Source organism: Lytechinus variegatus, chromosome 3, assembly GCF_018143015.1.
Source record: "Lytechinus variegatus isolate NC3 chromosome 3, Lvar_3.0, whole genome shotgun sequence".
Classification (NCBI taxonomy): Eukaryota; Metazoa; Echinodermata; class Echinoidea; order Temnopleuroida; family Toxopneustidae; genus Lytechinus; species Lytechinus variegatus.
The window spans coordinates 61000970-61024488 of record NC_054742.1 but is presented as its reverse complement, the minus strand read 5'-3'; the positions used below and the strand labels follow the sequence as shown (position 1 = coordinate 61024488).

At 36.6% G+C, this 23519-nt stretch overlaps 1 long non-coding RNA gene across 1 annotated transcript; it reads right to left on the bottom strand.

Annotated features, from left to right (window-relative positions):
• Nucleotides 1-250: 250 nt before the first annotated feature.
• Nucleotides 251-1966, bottom strand: LOC121411558. The gene is made up of 2 exons (XR_005969487.1): nucleotides 683-1966; nucleotides 251-644 (listed from the first exon to the last, which is right to left on the bottom strand). It is a non-coding gene; the product is annotated as an uncharacterized LOC121411558 (long non-coding RNA).
• Between the last annotated feature and the right edge of the window lie 21553 nt (nucleotides 1967-23519).

Genomic DNA, 23519 nt, shown 5'->3' with positions numbered 1-23519 from the left:
TGGTAGGCCCTGAACCTCACAAACATGGCTTCCTGTCTGGTTTGAGCTGGGATCTTCCTGCCAGAATCACACAATTAGCGACATCACTACGATCTCTTTTTCAGTGTGCAGAGAAGGGCACTGGACACAGTTGTGCAAGGTATACAACTTACCACAATGTAAGAGCTTTGATAATGATATTTTGTATGACCTAAAATATGTGAGACAATGCAATCAGTTTTGTAGTAATTATGTACTGAGGGCAATAACATTTCTTTTAATGACTGTAATCCCTTTTCTTTACCTTTACTGGTATTTCTTCCCATTTCTGTATCCTTTTGTTGGCTGTGTGTCAGTCCATTGATTATAGTCTTTCTTTATATACCTCCAAGTACTTTTCATTCTAGCTGTTGCTGTTACTTTATCCTTGTTTCACATTGTTGCAACATCATTACCATGCCTGATTTAATAAGATAAACAGATTTGATATATTCAAAGACTTTGATCTTGTTAAATTTTTTTTAATTGGAGAGCAATGATATAGCAATATAAATTATTTTGCATTATATATATTCCTTTTCTGTACGTGATATTTTTTGGTCAGACCAATATAAATTAATATTTCAAACTTTATCGCTGTCATTTCACCATGTACCTACATAAACCTCATATTTGTGCCAATGCCAATGGTATCACCAGAGACATAATGTTTGTGCGAGTACTGTATCCATCATGTTTTCACAGAATGCGAAGAGATATGTGGACTGCACGAATGTTAAGATATGTGATGATCAAGGTAGATTCTCAATATAGGTTTGTCTGCCCAAATCTTCAACTTCGGATATAATTTTTTGAGGGTTGTGCACTTCATTGGTTTTCACAATTTGTAAAAAAAAATGCTCCTTCAATCAGAGCAATATATGTAAGTCTGGAATCTTGCTTTAGAAGTGCAATGTCAAATTTTGATTTCTAGAGCCTTGTCAGTGTAGTGTTTCAGGTTATCCTTTATAATGATATATTGATGGTGCAGTTCAGTCAATGTGGCTTTGGAACTTGGTGGCATTGATCAAGATCGAACTTAAACTGGTTTGCACTCCAAATCGACGCAGGTATACATTTGTTCTACACAAAGAGAAGAGAGAGCAACTGGTGACGTATGTTTGAAGAGATCACTGCTGAATTCCAGAAATTTGTTTCAGTTGCCTTTGATGTCTTTATATTTGGTGTTTGAAAACTGCTAATGTTGCGATAATCTTCAAGTACTGTCTGATCACAAGGAATGGTGTTCTTTTAAGCTTACTCATGGTATCCAGAGTTCTTCAAAACCTCAGACAAGTCACTCACTTCTTGGACTCACAAGTGCTGATGTCTTGTGAGAGTGTTGGCCTCATTGGGGTGGCATTAGAGGAAGTTTCAGTGGATCTAGTTCAAGTTGGTCATTTCTGTCTTACCTGCATAGCAGAGCGGCGGTGGCATCGTCAACATTGACGTCTTAACCAAAGGCTAAGTTTTTGAAATGTCATCATCATAACTCAGAAAGTATGTGGACATAGTTCATGAAACTTGGACATACAGGTAATCAAGTATCAATTAACTATGGCCAAGGTCAAAGGTCATTTAGGGTCAATGAACTTAGATCATGTTCGGGGAATCAACATAAAAATCTTAAATTAAGTTTTTGAAATGTCATCATAACTTAGAAAATATATGGACCTAGTTCATGAAACTTGGACAGAGGGATAATCTAGTATCAGTGAACATCTTGCATGGGTTTTAGGTCACATGAATATGGTCATTTAAGGTCAATGAGCTTTGGCCATGTTGGGGGTGTTTGTTGAATTGTCATCATGACTTTGAAATTGTTTGGATATAGGTCAACAATTATCACAGATCATCTTGCACAAGCCTTAGGTCACGTGATCAAGGTCATATGTCATTTGGGTCAATGAACATGGTATTTAAGTATCATTTGAATGGTGTTTTTGTGAATAATTATTCCACAGTCATTTTCAAAGTCAACACTGCTGGTCTGTGGAATCGTGTAATGCAGGCAAGACTACCAGAGGTGCTCCACTTGTTTTCTTTTCCAGCCATTTGATATTTTCCTGTGTTTATTTGATTTTTCCAGATTTATTAGACTCTGATGAAATGAAAGGCAATGTGAAGTTTTGATATTACCGAGTCAGAGTCATTGAAGACCATTTTTTGCTACTCCTGCCTGCCGACATTGTCACCAAAAGGGAAAATATGTACATTTTCTGGCTTAGTGTGCAACTCTACTTAATTAACGACAAAGCACTTGTTGAATTCAAATAAGGCAGATTCTTTAAGTCATGGTCAACATTCATTTTCTGTGTCCAGGAGGAAATGCTCTTTCTTTGGAATGAATTTCAAATAGATTTGCTGTTCAGAGGAAGCTTCATTAGGTTCAGGTATTCAGAAATGTAATCCCTTAAAGTGAGGGAAAGTTACTCTGTTTAACCCTATTTAGCCCAAGCTACTTTGAAATTACATATATGGGGGAAGGGGGGACCCTTGACTGCATGATCTTCAAGTTAATAGCTTGTGATCAGTAAAGGTAAATATAATGATATATTTATGAATTTTGGCTCCAAACAGACATTGTATTGGATTTGTCAAATGCAATCATGTTTTAGAGCAATTTTGGGTCTGATATGCACTTACGAAATGTTGCCTTACTTCGTAACCGCATACCATCACATTGTGAATTTGGTCTTAAAGGCTGCATGAAAAAAAATTCATAAAATTTTGTAGTCTGATCTTTATAGATTTATTGCAAAAAAATGTCAAGCTGGCTAAAAGGCCGCCCCCCTGGGCTAGATAGGGTTAAGGTTAATAAGGTATGCATGTACCTGCTTAACATTGCCAGTTATATTTGGAGAAGGGCATCCACTTGATTCAATTTGCTTATGATCTTGTGCCGTCTAAACATATTTCATCGGAACTTGTGAGTCTTTCACTTTCTCTGCAATGATCAGACAATGCATAACATTGCAGACCATCATAGAATTGTGTCGGGATTTCTTCTTAAATCCTTTATGTAAGAGAAGGACCTCAAGCTTGACTGTTCATTCATCCATGTTCCAGTCTGTATGGCAGTGATTGGTAGATTTTCCCCACAATGTCCCTTTGGCTCAAGAAATGGTTTCCTATATCCAGTGTGGAACAAGTTTGGGAAATCTTGTTGCATGCCGTTTGTCAGATTTGACATAGCATGTTTTGGTAGGTTGTTCCAACACTCCATGACACTTTGGCTAATGAAGTGGTTTCCTCCATCCAGTCTGGAACTAGTTTGGTCTGTGAGAGTTGTCATTGGTTCTTGATGACCATTCTGCTGAAGAAAGGGTTTCTTTTATCCATGGAAAGATTTTATTGGATGCTGCTTCTGAAATTTGACATTTTGCTTCACTACTATGGTTCATGCATTGTATTGTAATGATTGATGGGGGATTATAAACCATTGTGGGATATGAAGTGTACTCCCTCAGGACAAGCCTATGTTGAGGTTCTAACTTATTAGATCTATCTTTCATTGTCGGTGCCTCGCCTGATCACTCAGAGTTCATGGAGGCATGATGATACAGTATGCAACAAACATTTAGTTCTTGTAATGAAGGTGAATGAATAAATTAGCTGGACAGGGAAAAAAATTCAGTGTTCATTGAAATTCAAAGAAACGTGATTGCATCATGTACAGATAAAGGTATATTTACTTGCAAAATCATAAAATATTCATTTGCTCTTTTGATAAGATAAGCTCCTCCCTCTCCCCCCCCCCAAAAAACCTAGCCAATTATTTTTTTTTCATTCGATGATATAAAATTGTTTAATGAAAATATGAAAATGATTTGTAACAATAACTCTGAATATTAATTTGAAAATTAGAACATTGTAGTATCAGTCATGGATAGTAAATGTTGAAAGGATGTGAAATGATTGAAAATGGGCAAATATGGGGACCATTTAAAAACGAGTAGTGATTATCATTTATTTGCTCTAAGCCAATCAGATGCAAGGATTTGTTGGTGAAAATCAGACAAAAATTTCCATGAAAATGCTTCCCTGAAAAGACAGTAGAGGGAGGTATGGGAAGAGAGCACAATCAGTGGATTACTTAAACTGGTATTTAGGTTGAAGTGGGGGGGGGGGGGGGTTGTAAGGGAGCAGATTAATGAAAATGAGGTTGTGTTTTTCTTTTTCCAAGGGTGAATGAAAAGACTAAAAAAGACATTGATTCTTATGGCAAGGAAGAGGGAAGGGCAGTAGTTGGGAAAGAAGAGGGGGGGGGGGGGGGGGTAAAGGAAATGTCTCTTTTTAGGCACAATTCATATCAAAATATTAGACTATAATAAAGAGCAACAGCTAGAATGAATAGTACTGGGAGGTATATAAAGACTATAATCAATGGATTGACACACAGCTAACAAAACGATACAGGAATGGGAAGAAATACCAGGTAAAAAGAGATTACAGTCATTAAAAGAAAAGAAAAAAATCCTGATTTGGGGAAAATTGCCACCCACTATTTTTTACAAAGTTTACTGCCCTTGGTAAAGAATTACTGGACACCTGATTGCATTGTCTCACATAGTTATGGCAACACAAAATATAATTGAAATCATTATTAAAGCACTCTCATTGTGGCAAGTTGAATACCATACACAACAGTATCCAGCGCCCTTCTCTGAACATTGAAAAATAGGTCCCTCAGTGGTGATGTTACATATTGTGTGATTTGTCAAGACTCCAAGCTCAGATCAGGCTGCTGGTCATTTTGTTTGGGGTGGGGTTTGCCTCATTGAATCAAGGTTAGCAGCTGCTATGGCAACCTCCTTACTTGAATGAATCTTCTTGGCTGCTGGTCATTTTTTTTCTTTGAAAAAAATGATAAAATAATAAATCTAATCCCTTGTAAAAAGAAAATTTGCCTGTCAGTTGTGCATCTGTATACTGTGGAATGTGTAGAATGAATTGCCTGCCCCTTTTAAAATTGATTCTTGACCCCCCTCCCCTCTTATTCTGCAAGCCAAAGGTGACAATGTTTCCTTACTACCCCATCCCGGGCCCTGTTGCATAAAATTTACAGGAGTAACTTGCCTCCCAATTTTAACATTTGATAGCTGGGTGACTATAATATTTATGGCCGTACACAAGGGGGGGGGGCAGAGATTTTGAAAATTTGTATTTTTTCACCGATAATTTTCATGAAATTCACCAAAACTGCATAAAACCTTTCAATATTTACTTTTGAACAAGCAAAAGTGCTCATGACAAGCTTTGTCACCTCTCCCCATCCCTTAATTTTTTTTTCAAATTTGAGCCCCCCACCTCCCTGTGTATGGCCATGAAAATAGTTAAAAAATTATGCACATTTTGCTTGAGCATTATTAGTAAGAATTACACACCCAAGGTACCTTTGGAACAGTTCTAACATGCCCAAGACAAAGCTGAGGGCGTTTCAAAGGCAACAAGAGTGTGTAATCATTTTAATGCTCTGGCAAATTTATGTTTGTGTTATGTTTGATAAAATATTGATGTGGATCCTTGTTATTTGCAAAACCATGACTTCAATAAAACCAGTCATCAGCAATTCTTGTATCTGCTAAAAAAATGACTGGTCACGTGATCGGTTTTAGCAAATCATTGGATTAGGATCCCTATCACTATTTTATATTATGCAACAGGGCCCAGGGCTGGTATACTGAAAATTGTATCATCTTTAAAATCATGTTGTTTTGCTCATGTGCAGGTCATTTTCTCATGTTGCACAGTTCAGTTCTATCGTTAATTCTGTACTTCCATTTTAAATTTATTATGACAGAAAAGGTACATGTAATACAAAAGATAACACAATTTTCAGAATACCAGTCATCTTAAAGGTTTTTATTGTTGCTGTACAATGTGAGAAGGTAAACCAAATTTAGAGAGGCACCGGTAATTCAACGATTAATTTCATGTTTTTTTTTAGATACAATTTTGATCTTTTCCAAATTTGACACATTACTTTAGCCTTAACCGAGTGATTGTCACTGAACATTTGGTGATATACATTTGGTATCAATAGAAAAACAGAAATCTCCTTATATTCATATTCACTCTCATGATTTGGATTACCTTTTCGGGGAACATGCCACACTTTGGCTTGCAGCAGGCCAGATTCACCCCCCTCTCCCCAAAAAAATCCCCAGACACCCACACACCTCCTATCCATATTCTAGATTTGACAAATGTTGCTAAGTGGATTGAAATTGATGGTAAACTATTTTATAATGCCATGGCAGCAAATACCACACTTTCCTTTTATCTAAAGATGAAATACACTGTCCATATCAACCGAAAAGAAAGTTTGGACGGTTACACTTCGTAATTCTGAAGGTTCGTAATACTGAAAGACATAATTGCCTAGACCTCGATGTTCGTTAATCCGAAAACGAAAAAGGGTTCGTTAATGTGAACATTTGTGGCGTAATTCCGAAGGTTTCGTTAGTCCAACAACGAAATGAGGTTCGTAATTCCGAAGGTTCGTAATTCCGAAGGTTCGTTGATCCGAAAATGAAATGAGGTTCGTAATTCCGAAGGTTCATTAGTCCGAAAACGAAATGAACAACGAACCTCATTTTGTTTTCAGATAAACGAACATTCGGAACAACAAACCTTATTTCGTTTTCAGATTGTCGAACCTTCGGAATAACGAAGCTTCAGAATTACAGATGTATGTGAGTTTGGACAGCCCCGAAGTTTTACTATATTCCAGAAGAAAAATCTTAGAGTAGAACAAAATCGAGTCATTAGTGAATACCTCAATAACAATGCTCTTAACAACATTCCAGGTATAATTACGTTTGAAAATAGGGGATATTTCATTGTTTTATTTTACATGAGTGAACTTCACACTTTGTGGAATAAATGTTGATTTTGAAAACATATTCTAGATTTATTTCAATAGTATTTTCAGGAAAAGTGCTATTATATTTTTCACACAATTGTTTTGTATTCTTGAACAATAATCACCAATGAATTAAGAGATGTAATTTTATAAAGAATATATGGTATTTACAAATTAAGAATAAATATTACTACAAATTGGCAATGAGGTTATACATCTTTGTTGGAAAGTGAAGTTTTCAAAATTTCTTACATCATAAGAGCACTTGGATCTTAAAAAAATTGGATCTTTTGCTAAAACAATTGTGAGACAAAATTAATCAACTTCATGCACTGGGCTTTGTGGACATTAGGAAGGGGGGGGGGGGGGCTTCAAAATTGGCCGCAATGAAATTGTGTGCAAAATATATCATAACCTAAATGGTTGTACAACAAAGTGTGAAAGTCCCTTCAGTGGGTAATCATCATCATCTTATTCTCTGCTCATTGGGGGGGGGGAATAGGGAGGGAAGGAGGGTGAAAGAGACAGACAAAAGAGATGGAGGAGGGACAGGAAAACAGAATAAGGAAGAGGTAGGAGGAAAGAGAGGAAGGTGATAATATGGTTTGACAGGGAAGAATGGAAGGGCCATGGATTATTTGGATGTGATTGCACTCAGTTATAGACCAACACCAATTGAGGTGAGAAGAGGTGAAAGGGGGAGTTCACCCTGACAAAAAGTTTATTGTAAAAATTAAAAATAGCAGAAAAAAATTAACAAGATATTGCCGAAGGTTTGAGAAAAATCCATCAAAGAATAAAAAACTTCATTAGTTTTAATTATTTGATTTGTGACATCATATGCGAGCAGCTTCCCTACATATCGAATGGCAAAAAGTCAATGAAATGTCATTTTTTCAGAAAACTGTTTTTACTGTCCTTCGGTATATCAATAGACAAATCATTTCACATCTGTTCCTAAAAACAACAACAAAAAAGTAATCACGAACCATTAAAAAACTGAAATTTATGCATTATATATTACATAACATCTGGGGCAGCTGCTCGTATATGACATCACAAATCCAAAACTAAACTTTCTAATTTTTTTAATATTCAATGGATTTTCCTCAAAACTTCATCAATATTCAAAAAATTTTCTGCTATTTTTTTTTTACAAGAAACGTTTCTTCAGGGTGAACTTCCCCTTTAAGGATTACAAAAGTTGATATGCAAATCCATAAAGAGTGAGAGAGGGGATGAGATATGCAAGAGGGTGTTCAAATCAATGTTGATGAGAAGAGGGTTAGTAGGTACATTTAACTGATGAGGCTCTTTTTTTAAAGAATGATAAAATAAATTTTGAATTTAAAATTCATGATAAACTTAAAAAAAATTGACTGGTAATTAAATTAGAAGGGGGTGGAGAATTTAATAATGAAAATTTAAAGAGAGAGGGGTAGGGAGAGAGAGATAGGTCTTACATGAAACTGGTACGAGAATAAATACAAGTAGCCAAAAAGGTGTCACACGATCATTTACTGATCAACTGTCCAGGCAAAACGAAGAATTCTCAAAAAAAAAATCTAGCCTAAATGTCAATTGCATAGGAACTCCTTGTTAGGATTTAATAAGTGTACTTAAAAAAAATCTGCCAACCATAATTTACTCTAAACCCAGGTTTTGTGAGATACCTGCAATTTAAAATGCATTGTAATTCCAATCTAGGGAAAGAATAAAACTAATTGACTAAAAAATCAGAATTTTTTGTTGTATCCTCTATGTAAAATCTGTGCACACTCATTAGACACTAAGAGAAAGATATGAAACCTTGGTGTAATATCAGATGCCCTTGGGCAATACAGATAGATCTGCTGATTCAGAGGTAAACACATCAATGCTCAATGGTCTGAAAGGGCGTTCCATCTTATGTAAGATATAGGCCTACATCAGAAGACATAAAAACTACATTCTCTTTTAATTTCATTTTGTCAATTTATTTATCTATTCAATTCATTTATTCACATTGTATCTATTCAAACATTCATATGAATGAGAGAATGAATGAATGCATGAATACATTCATGTATATATGAATCAATGAATGGGTGAATGAAGAAGTTATTCATTCATTCATTCATTCATCCATTCATTCATTCATTCATTTCCTACAAGTTTCAATAGATTATACATGCAGAATAATCATGACCCAAGAGGAATTATCACTGCAGTCATTTACAATTGTATAACAGACATTCAGAGTTTCAAATGATAATTCTTAAGATGTTGGAAAAAAATCTAAAATAAAAATTTCAGATTGAGCTATTCTAGTCACAATAAAAGATAAATATCATTTGCCACTTCTCCAAATTGTAGACACATACTGTTATTAAGGGAATTAAAAAAAACCCACCTCGTTTAGTTCTCAAATCAAATGATACAGGTTATTGTTTTTTTAAGTTTTGAATGTAAGGATATTTTGTATCAACCATATTGCAATTTCTTTCTTAACCTGATGATCATCATCAGTTTGTTGTTAGTGGACGGCTCAATACTTTTTTTTATCTCAAACTAAGAAACTCTCATAAAGGGTAACAGACAGAGGTTTAATATCCACCATGCTCTTTGGTGACATGAAAGAGAGAATACTGACATTTTCTTCGAAAATACATATTCTAATGCATGCAATACTTATACTTGTGATCAACCTTTACATCAAAAGGTCAATCTAATTATTGCAACTCAATTGAATATTCACATTTCATATAATATTGTGTAGTTTATAATAATACTTATCACTGAACTATGACACAGCATTGACCTGATGACCCCCCCCCCCTTGTGGCAGTCTGTGACCCTGAGGAGACAAAGAATTGGAGGGGCACAGCATTGTTCACCAACATTACAGTGCTTCTCCAAACATTGTCTCTTCTGGGTCACGGTCCGCCACTGACCCCCCTCCCCCCATCTTGGTTGATTAGAAATTACATGGGATTTGTATATTTTTGAGCAATTTGGGTCAGACCATGTTCAGAACCACGTTGTTCCCAAGCGTCACAATCTAGTCTCATTAGTTGTGAGAGATTTAACAAAAAAAATTAATAAAATGTCACTTTGCGAGTTGTTCACATACCAGATTTATTGTAAAGAATGTGGATGGCGAAACTGTAATGCCCCCCCCCTCCCCGGGTGGGTGTTTCATAAAGCTGTTCGTAAGATATGAATGACTTAACGCACGACTGGTAACCCTTTCTCATGCTTAGTAATATATCCATATGTAATTGAGTCAGGACCTAAAATCATGTTCCAGTCGTGCGTAAAGTTAGGCATAACTTTACGAACAGCTATATGAAACACCCACCAGGGGGTGTTTCACAAATATTTAAGTATGACTTAAGTCCCACTTAAATGCCTAGTTGCATGCGTTATAAAAGGCATAACCTCATTGGTCAGATCATGCAAAAAGGACATGCACTACTGTGTATTGATCAATAAGATTGTGTGTTGTATTTCAGAAACGCGACAGCATTTAAGTGCGATTTAAGTCGCACGAAAATCTTTGTGAAACACCCCCCTTTACTGATAGGGTTATTTCAATTTCCTCTTGGGATGTCCTGACAATACAAAGATAACAAAAGAGATTGGATGTAAGACTACATGGAATATCAGGCATTAGGTTTTTTTTACCTCATTACCCTACTGTCACACCAATAAATGAATCTGACTTTAAACCAAATGATGGTCTCTAATTAGTCATACCATAATGGAGTACTGAAACGATTACATGTACATCAAAAAACACTTTTTTTTTTTGCATTACAGAGTTTTGGATACAATATCTTGGCTGAGCATGATGAATAAAGTTAGTGGGAACAGATAAATCACTGATCTGAATACTATCTGGATGGGCAGTTGAAATAAAGTCACCGAAAAAGAAAGAAGGGAGCGAATAAGAAATGATCGATAGTAAAACATGTTCATAGATGAAGGCTCATACAAAAAAATCATAACTATTTGAGCAATTAAAAGTATGACAAAATTGAGGACTATTAGCCTTGTCGAAATGATACAGGATTTTATTTTTCGCCATGCTAAAACACAGGAAAAGGCATGACAACCCCAACCACTACTTGCAATACAAACGGCTTTGTTTGCTGTGTTGATGGTCCCAAGATGGCAGATGATAGCTTCAGTCCGTGATGCCTTTCACCACCCATCCAGACAGCATACAGATCAGTGGAATAAATCCATGACTCCATTAATTAAACCATTAAACCAATGTATTATTGGCCTGGTTGTAATAAACATTTGTACAAATTGTAATTTGATGATGTTACACTTTGGTACTCAACAATGTCATGGGCAGAAATCCCGGGGGAGGGGGGGACAGGAGCGACCCACCCCCCCCCCCAACTCAAAGTAGTAGGGGCAGTGGTGGACCGTGACCCAGAGGAGACAAAGCATTGAAGGGGCACAGCATTGTTCACAAACAATACAGTGCCCCTCCAATGCTTTGTCTTCTCCGGGTCACGGTCCGCCACTGAGTAGGGGGCACACAATATCAAATGTCCCCCTACTATTTTCGGTCTTTTATGATGAAAAGAAATATATCATTCGAAATCAATATAAAACATGAATTTTGGTTAAAATTACCATACTTTTGGGGTGATAACCCTTCTTTTCTTTTTGCTTGACAAATTTTCCAGCCCCTGGTCCCCCTCACCGTTGGGGAGAAATTTCCACCCTTGTACAATGTATATACGGTTATGCATATGACAAAAATGTTATCATACCATACTAAGTAAAATTAGTATTTGGCCCCGCAGTTCACATTACTCTGTCTCACTCCTTCACTATTTAGTTTTGCAAATTGAAATTCAACATCAGCATAATAATTGTAATTTCAGAAAATGAGTTGCATGATGATATATACATGTCAGAAGAATTTCTCTTATCACACACAATTCTATATCTTTTTTTGTATCATATGCAACAATAATACGAGTGATTTCAGTCTATTCTCCAATCTTACTAAATTCATATAGAGTCAAAAGGGGCCTAAGCTTATATAGAATAACCTACTTGTATTTCATTTTGTTCATCTAGAATCAATTACATACACTTATTCTAAAAGTATTTTCTGCATAACTCTATTTTAGCTGAACTTCAGAACATAACGATATACAAATAAATTTTCCACTACATTTCTTAAATATCTTCTATTCTTAGATTACTATATGAGACAATAAAATATGGATTTCCATTTTTTCTCATTTTTAATTTTAAAAGGAGTTGGGCATGTATCTCATCATTTCTATAAAATTGTGTATTCCACAAAGAAATTATATACCACCTACTACCCCTGAAAATTCTCTGAAAATTGTTCAATTGCCAAACATTCTTAATTTGACTGTATTCTAAAAATAATATTTGTGCTATCATGATAAGTCATATTAATGAGTTCATCAAGCTCTTTCATTACATTGACTTGTCATCAATACATGTATTTAGACATTTTTTCTAAATCATTTTCATTTTGCAAAAAAAAAAATGAAAATCTTGGCCAAGATATAATACATTTGTGCTTCTTACCACGAACAGTTGAGGTTATATTTTTTGTTTAGAGGTGAAATATGATCGATGACACCATCCATTCACAATAGTCAGGCTCACCTACGGTTTCCTGAACAAAGTCTCTGCTATCCATGCTGACTTAGGGAAGCATCTCTACTCTTTGACAATGTACATGTATGACAGCAGAGCACCTGTCTACAAAAGTCAGACTCTTAACTAGTTTCCTAAACTAACACTCCACTGTCCTTACGAACTCTAGCCTTCGAAGGACAGCATCAGTTCATGACAGTTTGCCACTTTATCAGCTTTCTGAACAACCCAATAGGCATCCTCATCAGCTCCTCGTAGAATCAAGGTACGAATGGATAAGTGGTTTTTCTGTTTCAGTCATGAACAAGGAAAAACAGAATTCAGCTCTGTGGTTCTGTTTCTAAAACGCAAAAGGTAAATTGTACCATGATTTCCGCTCTGCGATTTCGTTCTTGCACATTCGCACCGCAATCATCAAAATTGACGTCGGCTCTCCGATTTGCTCTTCGCTCATCAATATTTAAGAGGGCCATCTACGTCAACAAAATGTTTAAAGCGCCATATTTCATAATTCTCTTGACAGAATTCAAAGTAAACCAACATTATAGAATATATAAACTGGAAACCCATGGGTGTCGACTGGTATTCATGGTTGAGGAGCTGTTTAGTTCTCTGATGACAGATTTTTTTTCTATTTTGATGACAAATTTGATTGTGTATGTCGAGAATTTGTATTGTTTGGTAGAGAATGGTTGTACATGTACACTGACAAGTTAGATTAGGCCTCGACAGCCGGTCAAGACAAGCGCAGTCACAGAGAGATGCTGTTAATGCAGTACACAGTTTGGATGATCTGTTGGATAGGCACGAGCGCCTTTTTGAGAAGTGTTTAGGTAAGCTTATGCATGCAAAGGCTCACATAGCAGTACGTGCGGACGCGCATCCGGTTGTAACGAAGCCATACCGGATACCGTACGCGATGCAAGATCCGGTCGATGAAAGGATTGAAGCGTTTGCAAGAAAGTGGAGTTTTAACTCCAATCGAATACAGTCAACAGAGTACAGGAATAGTTGCTGTACCCAAGAAAGATGGATCAGTACGCATTTGTGGCAATTATAAAACCACAAAAAACCCAAATCTGGAGAGGGTATCCCCTCCCAACATTAATGTGGAAGATATTTTGGAAAACCTTGGTGGAAGTAGTTTGTTTTCAACCCTTTCAACACAAGATTGACAAGACAACAGAATTACAAAAAAGTGTGATGGCATGTATGAGGAGGCTAGCCTCCCTCAATGTTCATTTAAAAGAAGAGTAAGTTCTGGCTGGGCCCATATGACAGGTTTCACATAGTCATTTAATAATGGGTGTTTTGAAATTCATAAGACTGGCTTATTAGCTCACAGCCACTTATGTCTGTTCATATACCATCTCTAGTAAATTTTATATTTGTCAGTTTTTAATGTAGCATTCAATCATTTCTAAATGACTGTTCTGAGTGGTGCCCAAATGGAACAAGGTAAACTGATAATGTAGTACTTATTTTTTCTTCGGAAAGTTACTCAAGTAAAAACAAAACTAACTGTGTCTTCATAACCACTTTTCTATTTTGTTGATGACTGTCTTCATTGACTCAACAATGGCTTGTTTTTGTGCATTAAAAAACCCCCAAACAGCCAGCGTTATTATTGCACCGATACATCAGTGGAAACAAAAAAATAATAATCATGAATACTGTCATGTTTATTTGCAGACACAAAGGATGATTTGAAGATGTCGCTGGCCAGGGCCTTAGATGGAAAGGATATTAGTTCACTCGATGTAGAATCGCCCTTGGGAAAAGAAAAAGGCAACTGTGCCGAACATGAAGTTTACCGTTTCTGACTCCTCGGACGAGGATGATATTCATCAGGTTCCCTTGAAGAAGAAAAAGGTTAGTAATAAGCCTGCATCTTATTTTGACATCAGTGGAAAGCAAAATAATTGGAGAAAAAGAATGATGATAGATCAGACACATAATCAAAGATATTATAAGCTCTCGAAGAGGAGAATCTCATCTTCAAGAGCTGATAATATCGTGAGATTAATTGTGATATGGAGAAATTCCCTTTTTGTTATTCCCTTGGTAGAATAAAATTTTGAAGAGACCTACATGAAGTAGCCATTTTTCCTGATAGTCTGATGGCCTGTTCCAAAATGTTAGTTTTTGTTCAACCTGCTGATATTTCTTTGTTTTCTTCAAATGCTGCATGTATCATATGAGACTATTATAATGAGAAATATCTTAGCATCTTAACATTAATGGAATCAGGTAAATGGTGTAACTACATATAGTATGAGAGTTCAGCTAATTTTGCTGATTTTCTTCTTAATGTCAGCTAAATTTAGCTTTCGTCTCATATCAGGTGAGTAATAGACATTGAATGTGTATTAATTTTTAAAAAAATCACCTGTAGCAAGACAAATCTGGAAATGTGTATTCCATTTTATGTACTCACAACCTTTTTATACTTCCAATTAACAATTTGTTTTCATATTAACAGAAAGAGAGAGAAAAGGCAGTAACAAATGGTGATGTGGCAAAGGCAAAAATGCTCGTGCAACAGATCCTCAGTACCAGCAAGAAAAGTACATGTAACACAGCACAGGTAAACAATGATACACCTCTGTATTATATGTACATGTTGCTAAAGGAATGATTTTTGCCTCCATGGGCAAGACCTGTCTACTTAAGTTTACTAAGCATTTTCCCTTGTGAAGACTGTTCTGATATTGATGACTACAGCATACTTAGAAGGTGACAACTGACACTCTTAGAATTCACAACAAAATTTTGTGAGGGTCTTCTAAGTAAAAAGTTATTTCAATCACTTCTTGAAGCACCGTATATATTGCGTTCATTGGTAAAGAACATTAAGTTGACACGTGTTTATCTTGTTTTGCTGCCAAACGGAGGCGTATATCTTTATTATTGTGCCAGTTCGGGGTATCTGTATAGTCTAGCTTCAAGTCTAAACAACATTTTTAAGTCTTACTCCAGTATTTGATTTACAGTGCTTACCGCCTGAAATTTACCCCTCAAAATTTAGCAGCTGCTGAGACACGGCTGTACATGCGCGTGCACCGTACATGCACGGGCACAGGGCGAAGATAGTAAAGCGCAAGATCAGCTTACGTACTCCACAGACTAGTAGATGTTCCATACGTCTGCCACATCTAGATGGACGGTCTATCACCCACTGCACTGGATGCTGATGAACTCGTGCTAACGAGATCGAGAGCGCTCGGTACAATATCTACAGTAGATCTAGATATACGGTATGCTATTGCTAGCGTTAAGTTGCTGATCAAGGATCAGAAGTCAAGAAAAACAAGGTAAATGTCATTTGTATCATTAAGGCTTACTTGTAGAATCCAATGTATTATTCTGTGCTAATCCTGGGTTTACTTTTACTTTTTTAGGGGTTTAAATCATTTGCACCAAAATGGTTAGTTGCGTGCATTTTGAGTGTCCGAAAGTCCACACAGCTTCAACGCAGGGAACAATGGTTTTTCATGAACGTAATATTGCAGTAATCCGGGTATATCTTTATTATAACTATTAATAATCTCACACCAGGGGGTGTTTCACAAAGATTTAAGTATGACTTAGGTCGCACTTAAATCTCGACGCGTACATGATATGCAACGCGCAATCTTATTGATCAATACGCAGTAGTGCGCGTCATCTTGGCATGATCTGACCAATGGTGTCATGCCTTTTATACTGCGCGCAACTAGACATTTAAGTGCGACTCTAAGTCATACTTAAGTCTTTGTGAAACACCCCCCTGATTGATAATAGTGTGTAAATTTTATCCATTACAATTAATTCACTATTAACATTTCGTTGTTTATTTGAAAGTGTCCATGTTCACAACTCTTGCTATAGCAAACAGTCTGAAATCACCCATATTTTTGAGACTCTGGCACCTTTGTTTTCCAAATGGAATATCCCTTAAGGTCAAAAAGGTTGATCTATCGCCATCTTAATGCTAAATAGATTACCTCATTCACTTTTCCCCAAACTTTGAGATCGAGCAGGCAGAACATGGCATAAGTCACATGCATAATGTATGATAGTATAATAGTTTCCGTTCCTTGACCCTTTTCATTTGAAACAATTAATACAGTCCCAACAAACTTAATTAACACATTTAACGTTGAAAGTAACAATGTTCTTGTACTATAAGCTTTGCCTACTGATGATATGCAACAGTTAAAGTCTATCCTCTATCATTTTCATTCCAGATGCGCCAGTTATCAAGACGACTGCAATTGTCACCGCTCCAAGAAGCTAAGTACTTCTGTGCTGAGGGGAGGGATAAGGAAGGCTTCACACAAGAATTTGATTCAGACATTGGTAAGATTGCATAAAGCCCAAAATTTAATTGAAGTGGATATCGACACCACTGCGGTTTCTGCAATGTTAGAATCCTGTGTTGGGGAAATCGCTCCAGCACAGGAGTGGTGAGGAGATACACAAGTTGCTCACTTCCCAATTCCTTCAAACTGGTTGTATATAGAGCAAATTCAAGATATGCTGGAAAACCATGATGTCGTTAAAAAATGTTTTCACACACAGCTAGATTTGATGGAAGTACTAAAGTTGGTGTAAATGTGCAAAGCATGATAAATAAGAGACCTCTCCATTAAAGTTCAACATAGGTGGATCGAGTAACTCTTTTGAAATCATTAAATCGGTCACTTTGGCCAATACAGTGCTGTATTAATGAGCTACATCCAGATGATAGAAAACGAAATGTACTCATAGGTGGTTTCTGGTTTGGGCCAGGTAAACCCATGATGTCTACCTTTCTCGTACCATTTGTTGAAGATGCAGAGCTTGTTGGCTCAGGAAGGAGTTGTTTGGAAGAACCCTGTAACTGGAGACAATATCACGAGCCATGTTTTCTTCATATGTGCTGCATGTGATGCTGTAGCCAGGCCAGTTAAATGGTGCATTTGGCTGTGACTGGTGCACACAAGAGGAGGAACATGTGCCTAAAGGGAACGGCTTTGTCCGTTGCTTCCTGTTTGCTCTTCCTGAACCAGATACTCGAACATTGGAATCTCACGAAGATGATGCAAGGATGGCAGTAGACCAAGGGGAGTCTGTGCATGGTGTCAAAGGCCCTAGCATGCTTATGCTTTTGCCAAAATTCAACATTGTCCATGACTTTGTCGTTGACTACATGCATTGTGTGCTTCTTGGCATTGTGAGACAGTTTGTGTACATGTGGTTTGATAGTGTTAACCACTCAAATGCATTGGAAGGAGGATCCACAATGTTGATGCCAAACTTTTACACATATGTCCCCCTAGTGAGATCACAAGAGCACCTCGCAGCCTCCATACAAGGAAATATTGGAAAGCCTCAGAGTGGAGGTCCTTTCTTCTATTGTTTTTGTTTTGGAAGGTAAACTGCCCACATAATTTCTAGATCATTGGTTCCTACTATTTTTTTCTGCACACACATTGCTCCAGAATGAAGTTCTTCAAGAGGATATTGATAAGGCAGAATTAGCCCTTAAGAAGTTTGTTGCTCCATACAGCTCTTCTCTATGGGAAAGAATATGTCTCGTTCAATGTACATCAGCTTTGTCACTGGGCATCCAATGTTTTTTCATGGGGAGTAGCATGGAGTCATTCCTCCTTCCCCTATGAAGGAAATAACCGAGTGCTGCTAGCTGAAGCTTGTACATGGCACTCAGTATGTGTTACAGCAGATAGCACACAATTTCCAGTTGTCCAGAAGCACAAAAAAACTGGCACACTTGTGTATGTCAGAAGCAGGAGAAAAGTGTAGGGGAAGGCGGGGTAAGTTGTGACAGTTTTTACTTTTTGCATGTTAGAATTGATATGATTGGGTTACAAGACCACATTTGTATTCGATGTTGAATACCAGCAGCATTGCCGCGAAGTGTGGATCTTTCTGCAGAGTGTCGTATATGGCATCGGGGATGAAGGTCCAAACATAACAGTTACTCCTAAAGTTCATGACCTGAGGGCATTTCTTGACACAAAAGACATCATCTAAACTATGAAGCTCAGATAAAAAAAAATCTAGAGACTGTAGAGTCAAACCCAACATTATTTCTATCAGCCTTAATTTCAAGCATATTGTTCATGCACCCAAGGAAAAGGAGGAGACCAAAATGTACTTAACTATACATTTATACTTTTTGTTGTCAACTTCTCTTGCAAGAGCTCTTTGAAATGTGAAAAGCTACCTCTCAGCATTGATGGCAGGAAAATTTGTTTTGAACATGAAGAGACATTTGAATATGAACAGTCTAGGAAAAGTACACTTTCATTTCATGATTTTATATTCCATTAAAAATGGTTATTTGTATTTTAATCGGACTCGAGAAGTAGCACCAAAGAAGCCCTGTATTTAGTTCTGCAAAGATCCAAAAATACTTTTTAAAATGAATATTGACTGATAAATACAGAATTGAGGTTTCTGCAGAAAAGTCACATTTTGTTTTGACAAATCATATGGGCAAGTGCAATTTAAGCGGAATTTGACCATCAGAATTGTTGGGCCCCCAGCAATCTATAAATGAGCATGATCGGTTAAGGGTTCGCATTGAGGTGAAAAATTTTTTTTTAGGTACTCCTATCAAATTTGCTTTTAAAATAATCTTTGATATCTCAGGTTTCAGAAAACTTAGTTTCATGAAGATTGATGATTCTGAAAGTACCGGAATAGTCCATTTTATTCATGGGGGTGCTGCTACCTCTCATCACGGACGGACATTTCTACTCAAATTAAATTCACTCTAGTTTATTGTTTTTAAAGTTACTCTAATTTGGTTTGGATGTTCTTGCACTCTGAACATTACTCTATTATCAGACATAATATAGTAGAAAAAAAATTATTGGAAGTAATTTTTTTGGTAGGTGTTAACATTCCATTTTGAAATTTCCGTCCGTGATGGAAAAAAAGTTGAAAAGTTTTTTTATTCTTTATCAGAATAGAAATAAAAAATAAAAAGGTATAGAGGTATCTCTCTAAACACTGTACATCATTTTATTTGAACATAGCTGAAATCCATACATTTTATCCATATCATAAACTCAATCAAAAATGATCACGGACGGACATTAATTTCATCACGGACGGACAAAGTTAATTCACTCAAATTCAATTCACTCTAGTTTTATTGTTTTCAAAGTTACTCCAATTTTTTTAATGGTCTTGCACTCTCACTATATCACTCTATCATCAAACATAAATTAATAGGAAAAAAATATGGGAAGTAAACTTTCCTTGTAGATGTTAACATTTCTGTCCGTCCGTGATGAAATTAATGTCCGTCCGGGATCATTTTTATTAGGATAATGTCTATGGATTCAGCTTTTTATTCTTTATCAGAATAGAAACAGAAATAAAATTGTGTAGAAGTATTTCACTGGACACTGTATATCATTTTATTTGAACATAGCTAAAATCCATACATTTTATGCATACAATAAATCAAAAAATGATCACGGACGGACATTTCATCACAGACGGACGAGTGAAATACTTGTGGAAAGATCATATATGCAGGGCTCGACACTAGCGGCGGTCCGACGGTCCCAGACCGGTAAAAATCGCTGTTGGGCCAGTAGATTTTCAGAAATTGGAAGATTTACTGGTCCGACATGACCAGTAAAAAATATCATTGTCGGGCCAGTAATTTTTCCAAAAATAGCAAGATTTAAGGGTCCGACATGACCAGTAATAAAAACCATTGTTGGGCCAATAACTTTTCCAGAAATGGTCAAATTCACAGCAAACCATTTCCCCCCGTTCAATTCTTCAATTCACACACAGAATACACACAGAATGAATCGCACGTGTTCTAGAGTACTATACAGCATGCGTGCAGTGTACATGTAGTCAGCCACACAATCCACATGGTGAATTCTCCACTGGCCGCACGAACGAAGCCAGGCTAAACTCTGGCAGAAATCTCTCACAGAACTGTCAAAATTCACGGTTCATACTCATGAAAGGCTCTTATAATGTCCATATTTCCTAAAAATTGGAGTAACTCTGTCATCTGTAAGCAGTAAAAGGGTAAATTTTCACTTCTGTTTGGTTCAAACAGATCGGGTCTCGGGTGGTATCGTCTGAATACATATAGCCCCACATATGCATTTATGTGTGTGTTGATACACTTGGTTTCTGACTTTCTTTCGTAGCTATTTTAATTGAGCCAAAAAAGAAACAAATTATTTATGATAATAGTTTTAGCTTTCTTCCTCTGTTTTCTTCCTGTTTTCTTTCCTTCTTTCTTTTCAATCTTTCTTTTAATTTTTTTTCTCTATTTCTTTCCTTCCTTCTTTCCTTCCTTCCTCCTTTCCTTCCTTCTTTCATTCCTTCCATCCTTTCTTTCTTACTTTCCTTCCTTCTTTCCTCCCTTCCTCCTTCCTTCCTTTCTTTCTTTCCTCCCTTCCTTCTTTCCTTCCTTCCTTATTTCCATCCTTCTTTCCTTCCTTCTTTCCTTCCTTCCTTCCTTCTTTCCTTCCTTCTTTCCTTCCTTCCTTCCTTCCTTCCTTCTTTCCTTCCTTCCTCCTTTCCTTCCTTCTTTCATTCCTTCTTTCCTTCCATCCTTTCTTTCTTACTTTCCTTCCTTCTTTCCTTCCTTCTTTCCTCCCTTCCTCCTTCCTTCCTTCCATCCTTTCTTTCTTTCCTCCTTCCTTCTTTCCTTCCTTCCTTATTTCCATCCTTCTTTCCTTCCTTCCTTCTTTCCTTCCTTCTTTCCTTCCTTTCCTTCCTTCTTTCCTTCCTTCCTCCTTTCCTCCCTTCTTTCCTTCCTTCTTTCCTTCCTTCCATCCTTTCTTTCCTTCCTTCTTTCCTCCCTTCTTTCCTCCCTCCTTCCATCCTTTCTTTCTTTCTTACTTTCCTTCCTTCCTTCCTTGCTTTCCTTCTCTTTCTTCCTTCTTTCCTTCTTCTTTCCTTCTTCTTCTTCCTTCCTTCCATCCTTTCTCTTTCTGACTTTCCTTCCTTCTTTTCCTTCCTTCCTTCTTTCTTTCCTTCTTTCCTTCCTTCTTTCCTTCCTTCCTTCTTTCCTTCCTTCCTTCCTCCTTTCCTTCCTTCTTTCCTTCCATCCTTCCTTCTTTCCTTCCTTCTTTCCTCCCTTCTTTCCTCCCTCCTTCCTTCCTCCCTCCTTTCTTCCATCCTTTCTTTCTTACTTTCCTTCCTTCCATCCTTTCTTTCTTTCTTACTGTCCTTCCTTCTTTCCTTCCTTCTTTCCTTACTTCTTTCCTTCCTTCTTTCCTTCCATCCTTTCTGACTTTCCTTCCTTCCTTCTTCTTTCCTTCTTCTTTCTTTCTTACTCTCTTTTTCTGTCTTGCTTTCTTTTTGTCCTTCATTCCTTCGTTTTACGGGGGGGGTCACGAAAGGCTAGAAAAATAAACTTGCGCCTTTTTTTAAATGTTTTCTTTACTTTTTGGGACCAGTAGATTTTAGGTTCGGACCAGTAAAAATTTGAAAAACTGGGTATCTACTGGTCCGACATGAATAGGTTGGACCAGTAGAAAAAATGGGTTAGTGTGGAGCCCTGATATATGCAAATGAGAATCTTTGCTGAGCAAATTATGAATTCAATTTTAGCTTCTACATTGTAATTGCAGTGAGAAGTGGCTCTGAGAATTATTCAGAACTCAAATGGAGTAACTACCTACAACTCGTCACATTTTTTTGTGATATCTTTGGCCGTTATTGGGGCTATATTTTTGTCAGGAAAAATTGTTAAACATTATTGGAATGCAGATAGGGTTGGAAAGCTGCATGTACATGTATACGCCAAAAAAGCAGGAAATAAAATAAGGCAAGAACAAGTACAAAGCTGTAGATTTCATCAATTCAAGCTTGCAGAAAGTGATGGAGAAGAAGTAGAATGCAATGCATAATCTGATATTAGCAGAAAAATCAATTTTTCCATGTAAAAACCTATGGATTCACAATGCTTCTAACAGAACATGACATCACAGTCTTGAGGCTTGTGAAAATTACATGAATACCTTTTTTTGAAGTCCATTATGGAGCTAATTTTAAGCAAATCACTTAATATCTGGTAAACTGTGAAAATGCATAAAGCTTGCACTGCAGTGTTTAAAAGTTTTAATAAGCTTTGGATTGATATATCAATTTCAATTTTGGATTTGGTCAGTTCCTAAATACATGAGGGCTGTTGATATTATGGGGTGTCTCCACTTTGATATGTGCAAAAGATGGATTTAAAGAGAGTCCCCCAAAAGTGTTGATCCAACAAACAAGCATAAGGATCAGCGACCTGTTGATCTTTTCGATTTAGATTTTTGACCTTAAAAAAAAAACCCTCTTTGCTCCTGGAAAATTAATGCCTAAAAATCATCATGATCATAAAAATACTTGTATCAATATGATAATTGATCAACTAGCTGTTGATTTGGAACCTTGTATTCTACAATTTAAAAAGACAATATTCTTTGACAAGAACTGTGTTTAGAGCAATCATATGTCTAGATTATACTGTGCGTCTAGCATAGAAAACAAGTTGCTATACATCTTAAATCAAGTTGCAGCAACTTGATTAAAGTTGTAGCAACTTGATTGTGCAACTAATAATGTTTAATAATATTAAGATATGTACAAATCATCAATACAATAGCATTTGTTTCCCCAAGAAAGTATTAAGAACTTCTTACAGGGTACTTCCAATGTATTTTGATTGTGTCCGTCCGTGATGTCCGTCCGTGATGGAAAATATTTGCAATTCTCTCAGAAGTTTGATATTGGTTAAGAATTCAATATGCTAAACATAGAAGCTAACATACCCAAGTGTTAGTTGCATTAACAATTATTGGTCCATGTTAAGCTGTTTAGATAGAAACAATAAAAATGTACAAAAATTCTAAAAACCACATTTCTATCATGTCCGTCCGTGATATGGCACATTTAGTGGATACCTATGTTTGTAGGTAACCATGGCAACAAACTTTTTTCATCATTCAGCATACTTTGTCCTACCCTT